This window comes from Xylocopa sonorina, chromosome 11 (genome assembly GCF_050948175.1).
Source record: "Xylocopa sonorina isolate GNS202 chromosome 11, iyXylSono1_principal, whole genome shotgun sequence".
NCBI lineage: Eukaryota > Metazoa > Arthropoda > Insecta > Hymenoptera > Apidae > Xylocopa > Xylocopa sonorina.
This window is the reverse complement of record NC_135203.1, coordinates 7,945,783-7,954,713: the sequence shown is the minus strand read 5'-3', so window position 1 is coordinate 7,954,713 and position 8,931 is coordinate 7,945,783.

Below are 8,931 nucleotides of genomic sequence, written 5' to 3'. Positions count from 1 at the left end.
GTTTCTTCGTTAATGTAATTGACTGCCGGTGAAAGCGCCGATCTGGCAAGTAGATGATACATGAGACCAGTATGCTCGGTTTCCTACGAGACTACTCGGTTTCTCGTCGCGTCCAACACGCTCGTCCGATTTATCGAATCGACGGTAAGGTGATACGATGCACGGATCGAATTATACGGTACAAGAACAGGCTCTAGCCTGAGATGCATTGAGTTCCAACCGCAGGTCTTGAATCGCTTATTCTCTGATTACTCGTCCCTCAAAGTGGTATGGCTGCAGTCATTTTTTCCTCTTCGATCCCTCGTCTCCTTCGTTTTGCGTCCCGAATTAAATACCATTTCCCGTGCGCGCAGTCACGTCAAATCTAGTTCCCGTTTCATAAAGATAAATATTCAAGCCAGTACCAGGTATGCGTGGTAATTAAAATGTCTCTCGAAAACGTTTCCTCGGTTCTTCCGCGGCGGGGAATAAACCGAAGAGTCGCCCGTTACCATAAATTCTTAATCCGAATCGGCGGTAAAACTGAAAGTTAACCAAGTTCGGTAACATTAGCCGTAACAATGCTCGCAGTAAGTTCTTACGGTAACGATGCTGTAACGACGGTTTCCGGACCGTGGCAATTTCTCGCGATAAAGTCACCGATGGGACCCGCAAGAATTAAACTTGCTCTAGGGCTGGGTTTCGCCGATGGTGCACCAACCAACGCGTACGGTTTAAAATTTAACGACGATCGTCGCGTTCTCCATTCCGTTATGTCTAGTTCTCGCGGAAAAGAGAGGAAGGTCTCGTGGAATCGGAAACGTATCGTTTTGTTTGAACGTAAATCAGCTCGAATGTTGAATCAATAATGGTTATCCGTCGCAGCGAGCCGTAAACTAATCAGGAATGCAGATATCGCATAGACAATTTTACCGGATTCCTATGTAACGTGCTATTACGGTTGGCGAAATTCGAATTGAAGCAGATTACCTGGCGGAAATTAGTCAAAACTAACAAAAGCCCCCGCCGACCCTGTGGCATTCAGCGGTCGCAATCGCGGCTGGATCGCGATCCGCAATTCCGCAAATGGGGCGGTTCGAGCCTTCGAACAAAAGATGTAATAATTCTGCCCCTGTTTTCCAGCACCCCCTTTTCACTTTCCGCCCCTCCTTCTTTCATCCCCTTGCTCCTTCACGCTTCCCTTTCGTCCTTCTTCCACCCACTCTGTCCGTCTCCCTCTCTCTACTCGAAGTCTCTCCAACCCTTACGAGAAACCCTTTGTTTGCAAAACAAACAAGAATCGTTTGCTCACAAGAGTCAGGGAGTTTGGTAGCGGAGGCACGGGGCTCGTGCAAAGCTTGTAGGCGGAGGTCCTGGAATTTTAATTACACGAATATTATCGAGATGCGTCACGATTGCATTATTGGATTTGGGAATGGCGATAAACGCGTGGTATGATTCGTTGAAGCTGATTCCCCGATGATTATTCCCTCCGTAGCCGACGTCCTTTCGTTGCAGAGAGTTGCACGATGGACACCGATCCAGTCATGATGAATGAATCCGTAGCTTTTTAATATATCGGCGTCACAAAATGTCGCCGGTAATCTGGATGGGCGACATTGTAAACATTTTAATTAAAACCTGCAGAGGATATTTAATTTCGAATAATTAATGGTCGCTCGCTGAAAATTCATGCATCCGGGACAAAAGCCATCGCCCTCGCGATTACTCTTGATTTCATTACACGAATCAACAATCGCGTCTCTGACGGCTATTAAGCACCCCTTTTTTCAACCACCCACACCGCCGTCCCTCCTCGCCCCTCTGGCCCAGCCTTCTCTTGTTTGCCAGCAACGATTTTGTTCGCTGAAACATTCGAAACGGCCCATCGACATGCACTCGAAAGTTATTGGAAAATATTTGCGTATCTTTCGCCGAGTGCCAGGCCCACGGTTTATCGTTTCCACCGAACGTACGCGCGGAAATAATGGAAGAATAAATAAAGGCGATCCGTCTTCGCGTGTTGACACTTTCCCCGGGATTTCCGTTTGATTCTTGATATGTAAACGCTCTTTCGCATTCCCCCTCGGACGCGTTCCCCGTGGTTCGACGTAACCCTCGCGGCACAGATTTCTTCCCGGATCGAATATTTCCTCCACCGCGCTCTAGCGAAACGTAGTCCAGGCACGAACGCCGTTTTCTTACATATTTATGCATCCGTGGAAACGAGACAATGCCGGGTAATACAGAACGAAATGGAGCCTTCCCAGACGCGATTCGATACGCGAGAGGAAACGACGTAGTTCCGTATTTACGGGAATCCCAGGCACCGCACGAAAATATCAGCGACGTCTCTGAGGCGTGGAACGCGCACCACGAGCCACGCAAATGCATTTAAGCGTCGGTCTAATACACACAGCGGCGGGCATCCTTCTATTCTTCGCGGGCCGTTTTACCGGATAACGATTTTATGGTTTTACGGAGACTGGGCAAAAAAGCAAAAAGAAATGAAAAGGCAGAAAAATGAAAATACTAGACACACCGTAGCACAATGACAGCCAGAGTAGCGTAGTGTACCTTTTGACCGTACTTACACGGCCGTGAAACTCGATTTCATCGGGCCGCAGAGGGAAAGCCCGCGCTGAAAGACGGATATATCCGCGTATTTCGAACTACGCGCCAATTTTCTTTGAACAACGGCCGCGTCTCGCTCGCGCGCAGACAATGCACAGCGGATTCAATAAAACCGCAACAATAAGGGTGAAAACGGCTGGGTCTGGGTAGGGTACGCGAGCGAGATGAACGGGGGTTGGATGGTTATAGAGGGACGCGGGGTAGAGGAGCGGAGAGGTTGTAGCGGCGCGAGAATGGGAAAGCGGAGGGTAATTTGAATGAAGAGACAAGAGACAATGCGTGGGCGAAGCCCAGAACAGAGGAGAGGAGGCGGCGAAGGTGGGTGAAAACAACCGCGGAATCAAATTAGAGACGGTGGGATGGGCCAGGTGGAAGTACCCGACGGTTCCGGGGGTGTAGGTGGGGCTGGAGGACGACCGAGAGGAGCCTGGGGTAATTATATTTACAAGTGGCAGATCTCGAAAACAAAGGACCTCAAGATTGCTCGATTCATTCGAGAACTCCCCGAAGAATCGTCCTTTTTCCGCTTTGCCTTTTCGGGAAAAATCGTAGCCGATTAGTACCCAGCGACGGTCCTCCCCCGATTTAATGCGATAAGGTCTATTTATCAGTCGCTCGTGGCTAACGTGAAAAAGAGTCCCTCTTTTCTTTTCCTTTTTTTTTCGTATTTGCAAGAAGACAGGAACGATTATAGGAATCCATTGAAACTGGAGACTCGATGCACGAGTTGTCATCGAGACAATGGTACTTATCGAAAGTTCCGAAATATTTGGTCCCACGATACGATATCGCAGACGGTTCCTTACAATTTTTCCGCAAATTGCGTAACTTGATTAAACGAACGTGGTTCTGGCGGAGGGGACGCAACGAGGTGTTTCAAGCTGCGATTTTTCACGGGTTTCAACCACCTTACGTCGAAACCTCTCAATGTCCTCGACGAAGTTCCCCAGGTATACTTTAATTTATTTCTTCGAAGGAAAGGTAAAAGGCTGCTGGGTTTATTTTAAACGAAATATTGGCCCCAGTCACTGCCTAACTTTATTCCCTCTCGTTTCTTATTTCCGTTCGAATGGAATTAACAACGACTGGCGAAAAAGGCGTATCCCTGTTACTATGTTTCACCCTTGGTATTATCGACCCCTCTCGTACATTTTCATATATGCTCTCCTACCGGACAAAGTATTATGAGAACATAGTTCGCATACCTTGACTGCCATTTACATACGTGCTATTACAGGTGTACTATTGTCGTAGAATCTTATTCTTCTCGAGCCCTTTCACGAACGTATTCCTCGGAAATATTCCAACAATTGAAACGCGGATACTGGTGTGTTATAAATCGTAATACTTATTTCAAATATTCCTGTACGGTGTGGTGATCGAATACGGGGAAGGATACGTATATAATCTATAAAAGGAGCATAGGAATAAATATCATATTTGGCGACTGAAATGCTAAATGAAATCGCTGGGATAATCGTTATCGGCGGTGCAACGAAAAAGAGGTGCGAAAGAATGAAAAGGTTTTACCGTCCGGCAGAAGTGGAAAGCGGCGAATGTGCAGGGACATTTGACGCAGCCCTCCACCCACAGCGTTATGGAATTTTTGCGGAACGGCTTTTTTTAATTGATGCAATTCAAACCAGCCAGCCAGGACGGCTGTGGCGCTCGTAAAACTTTTCGTCGCCTTTCGTGCCGCTTGAATTCGAAGTTCCCAGAGTTGCCTTCTGCATCCTTTGTTTCTCTCTCTCTTTTTTTATCGCAAACGATCCCTTTGGGAAATATTCTCCCCCTTAAGCTAGCAAAACGAGTAAAAACTGAAACAAAATAGAAACTTGTTTTCTGCAAAAAGATTGAAAAACCCGAGTTGTTCGGAGAGTCCAGAGGCGTTTAAAGAATCTCGCCGGATAATTCGTGTACTCGAAAGTAAAGGTTGAGCGTTACCGTCCGGTATCGGGGATAGAAAAGAGGAGAAGAGGAACAGCGTCTTCTCCACGTGCTCGTTTCAGCATAACGAAAAGCTTAGACAGTTGGTTTAACTTGGTTCAGGATTAAGTTTACCTCGATCCAAGGGTGCCGGGGCAACGTGGAATTTCTACTTCTTATTTTTCCGCCTCCTCGCCCCTACGTTAGAAAAGAACGCGCTTTAGGTATTTCTTAATTAGCAGCAAGTATCTCGTTCCGTGCGGAAGTTGCTTTATTAATTAATATTACAAAAGGGAGTCCAGCTGTCGCGAGAAGGGGTGAACTTCGTAATAATTGTAGGTACATTGTGTTAGCTGTGATTTTCGATTTTATGGCTCGAGCAGATTCTCACAGGGATAGTGTTTACGCGATTTCAATTCGCGTCGTTTGTCGCTTTGTACTTCGGGCTTACGTTTGCAGCTCGTCGCAACTATTGTATTCTTTCTGCTCGCGACTCGCCTCGAGATTATCATTTAGAAGGGTTGAAAAAGATGCTCGTTGCACGGGGCGGAGGGAGAGAAACTTCTTCCAGGCGTAGTAAAACAGTGCCCCGAAGGTGGTCTCGGAGGGTGAGAAAGAAACGGAACCGGGAAGGAGAGAACGGTTATTTGAGCAGCTAGCCTTATACTTCGACAAAGAGTAGCGAAAGAATGGGCACCAGCCGTGGAGGGGTAGAAACGGGGGTGTATACAGTGTAGCATTGAAGTGGCACGGTTTCAAGCGAGAAGAAAAATATGTAATATCGCCCGGGGTGTTTTAATAAACCGAGTTGGCCAATCAAAGCGGGAGTTAAGGAGCTTTCTTGCCTTTTAACGGCCACTTTTACGCGCGTTTAAATCACACTTCGCGCCACTCCTAGTCGTCCAGAATAATAGGCGCGGAGAAGGAGCAGCGGGCGAGAGGGCGGGTGCCCAGAGGGTAACGGAAAAGTGTGCAAGGTATGGCAAACGGAAGGAAAAAAATATCCAGGAAGGCGTAGAAATATTTTTATGGCCGAACGGCTGCGAGATTGAATGAGAGCGAGAACGAGGGTAATGTGACAAACAAAGGAGAAAGAGGGAGAAACAGCGAAACAACGTGGAGGGGTGGCGAGAGCGGGTCGAGAGAACGGACAGAGAAAAGAAGGAAAAGACAGAGAAGATTGGTTGCTTTGTAACCCTCTGTACGCGCGATACGCTTACGATGCCGGGTCAAGAGAATAAACGCAGCGGCACCCACACACGCCGCCGCGCGATAACGTATATACCTATCTACGCACGGTCCGGTGGGCGAACGTAAAAAAATGCGAAAACTTTCGCATTTCGTCCAGCCTCCATTTTTATTCGCGTCGCTTTTTCACTCGAGCACCGCGTCCCCGTGAACGGCACCGCCGCGGCGGTGGAGGCCGGGACACGCGCGCTCATCGGCTGGATATTATTTCAGTCGGCGCATATTTCCGCAAATGAATTTTATGAAAACAGTTTTTGCTCTTTTAATTAATCGCTCTTCCGTCGGCGGACCCTCGGCCACCGGAGGCCACCGGAGGCCACCACCCTCGGCCCCCAAACCCTGCCCTGGCACCGCGTGTCCGCCGCCACTCTTTTCGTCATTCCGTCGACTCACGTGGATCAACGGGCCGCGCGCACAGCTTTTAATAATAATATTGTTCCAAGGACCGCGAGAGGAGCGACGATGCGCTCGTTCTTCCCTTTTAATCACGTCCACCGGACGGAATACGATTTTCGGACGGTACCCCGGCCTCGACCGTCACCGTTCCTCTTCCTATCCGTGGAAAAATATAACCATCGCTGGACAATCGACGTCCCCCCATTGTCGCCAAGAAAAATATCTTTCTCAAACGAGATTAGTCGAAATCGAGCCGGAAATTCGTAGAGGGTTTGTTAGAGGATTTAAGCACGATCGACGCCTTCAACTGGGGATGCGATAAAATGCAGTCTGGTTAAGTTGTTCGAGGATATCCCTCCGTGTTCAGTGCACATTAAATCGGTCCACGCGATTCAACAGAAAGTTTCGCCTGTGTGTTCGCGACGAGGCAAAGTGGCGCTTGTACCGACATTTTGTACAAACAGGAATAATCGCCGACCAATTAGACGGAAGGGGGAGGGTTTCATAGTTAGGCGGACGTTCGAGCAGCTAGGTGCGCCGCGGGTAATCGCGGTCGTAAATAACATTTATCGGTGGCCCGTGGTCTAATTGCCAATGATTACCGTGGGCCGCACGAGAAAAATTGCCAATTTACATCGAATGCTCGCTCTTTCCACCACCGCCGCCGCCGTCGTTTCCCGTTCTGGGTTTGCTCAACCCAGACGTTCGCTCGTAGATAAGCGGTTCATCTTACGAAACCGTCGTTCCGTCTTCGTATAGAAAATAATCCATACACCGCTCACCCCTCTCGATTTCTCATCCTAGACGTCGGCGCTCTTCCGCTTTTTGTTCTCGCGGCGGGCACACCGTGAAGAGGGGTTTTCGCGCCCGTAACCGAATAGAGTTGGATCCTTACTCTCCTGAATACGCAATGCGATTTATTCGAAACGTGGCGTATAAAACACAAAGGACCGCGTATGATTGGTAAATTATTGAGGCACGCCGGATTTGTCGGCCAATCACGTACCGGTCTTAAATAATTCAGAGGAAGCGCGAAGGATACGAGGAACGCAGGGAAAATCTCGAGACAGCGACCGGGATTACGAAACATTGACTCTAAACTTACCAAATCGATATTATTCGTACGCTCTTCCGTAACTTCGTTCCCTATCTCCATAGCCGGGGAATCGTGCGAAGGAATACACAAGGTTAACATCGAAACAGTAATATTATTTTAATTAATATTTCTATGATAGAACTATGATACAAAACATATCTATACTAGCGAACGTACACACTTCTTTACGTATTACGTTCGAAGTTTTTACATGCACCGTACACATTGCGTTTAAGACGAAATGGATTAGGTGTTTTATTTTTTTTTTTTTCTTGTTAGACAAGCAGCTTGGTTACATTGTTCGTCGATGGAGCATAATCGATGATGCACGATAGTGTGGCTAGAGATCGCTTTCCACAGTCGCTATTAATCGTAATCTACGCGAGTTTATTTGGTTAGACGTTCGGTTAGTAGTAGTCGTACGTGACGGTATAAGTTCCCATTTTGCTTACTGATCGCCAACGCTCTTCATCCAAGAGAGACGTTCGGCGTTAGGAACTAGGCGCGTACTCGCGAAACCGTGGAGTATCGTGGAAGTATACGTTACGCTTGCTACAGTGGAAACCATACGTCTCGATAGAAAAACTTGGCAATGGCGAACGATCATAGATTCGCCTGCAAACGATTACCTTGATCGCGCAGGTACGCAGAACAAACATGCAGAACCGGTAACGAGGAAGATATACGAGCCGAGGTACCACGTGCTGGCTCGTTCAAGGCGAAAAGTATTCGTTTGCCGCAGAAATAATCGTACCCGACAGACGTACAAGACCTATTATCGTACGAGCGATCGAACGGAACTCTTTCTAGAAGCGTGCCGCCGACAAATCTCCCGGAGCGTATGGCATCGAGGAAATAAAACATTCTCCGCTGCCGCTCCTCTCGTTTCTGATAGCGCGTTGCCCGGCCAATCCGAGAGAAAGAGAGAAGAACTTTCGGCATAACTCAGCCTCGTTATCTGACTCGCAAATAAGGCAACGGAAAAGTTCGCGACATCAATCTGGCCCTCTACAGGGAGATTCGAAGTTGAAACAATGCTTAAGTCACCCCCTAACGTATGAGCCCCAAGGGGTGGCGAGGCTAGCTAGCTGGCTGGCTGACTGGCTGGCTGGCTGGCTGGTTGCTACCGATTCGATCTGCCAACTCGACCTCGCTCACCAATTTCACCCCGTGGCCATTCCTCGAGTTCTACCGGCGGTAGTCCGTTGGTCCGGTAGTCCGGTAAAGCTAGATTTACCGGCGTTGCCCGCAACGGACAGCAAAGTCGACTACAAGAACGGGCAAACTTTGATCACCCCTGAGCATTCGGTTTACCCGCATCGTTTCCCGTCGCGCTCGCTACGCTTCTCCCTCTTTCTCTCTCGGTCTCACCCCTTGCTCGTCGATACGCTGTCCACTTACCATCCCCCGTCGAATTTTTTTTTTCACCATCCACTTCAGCCGAAATTCGAACAATCTAAACTTCGCCTAAACAGCACCAATGATTTCCGCACGCGGATCCGCCGACTCCAGCGACTCTCAGAGTCCGATCGCGTCCGTTGCGTCGCGTTATACGATGCGAAACTTGTCGAGAGACGATACATACAATTTTAATAGTAAATTACCGCGAGTAGTCAGTCCATTCGCCGTTGGTGAAGGTTATCGAACGATTT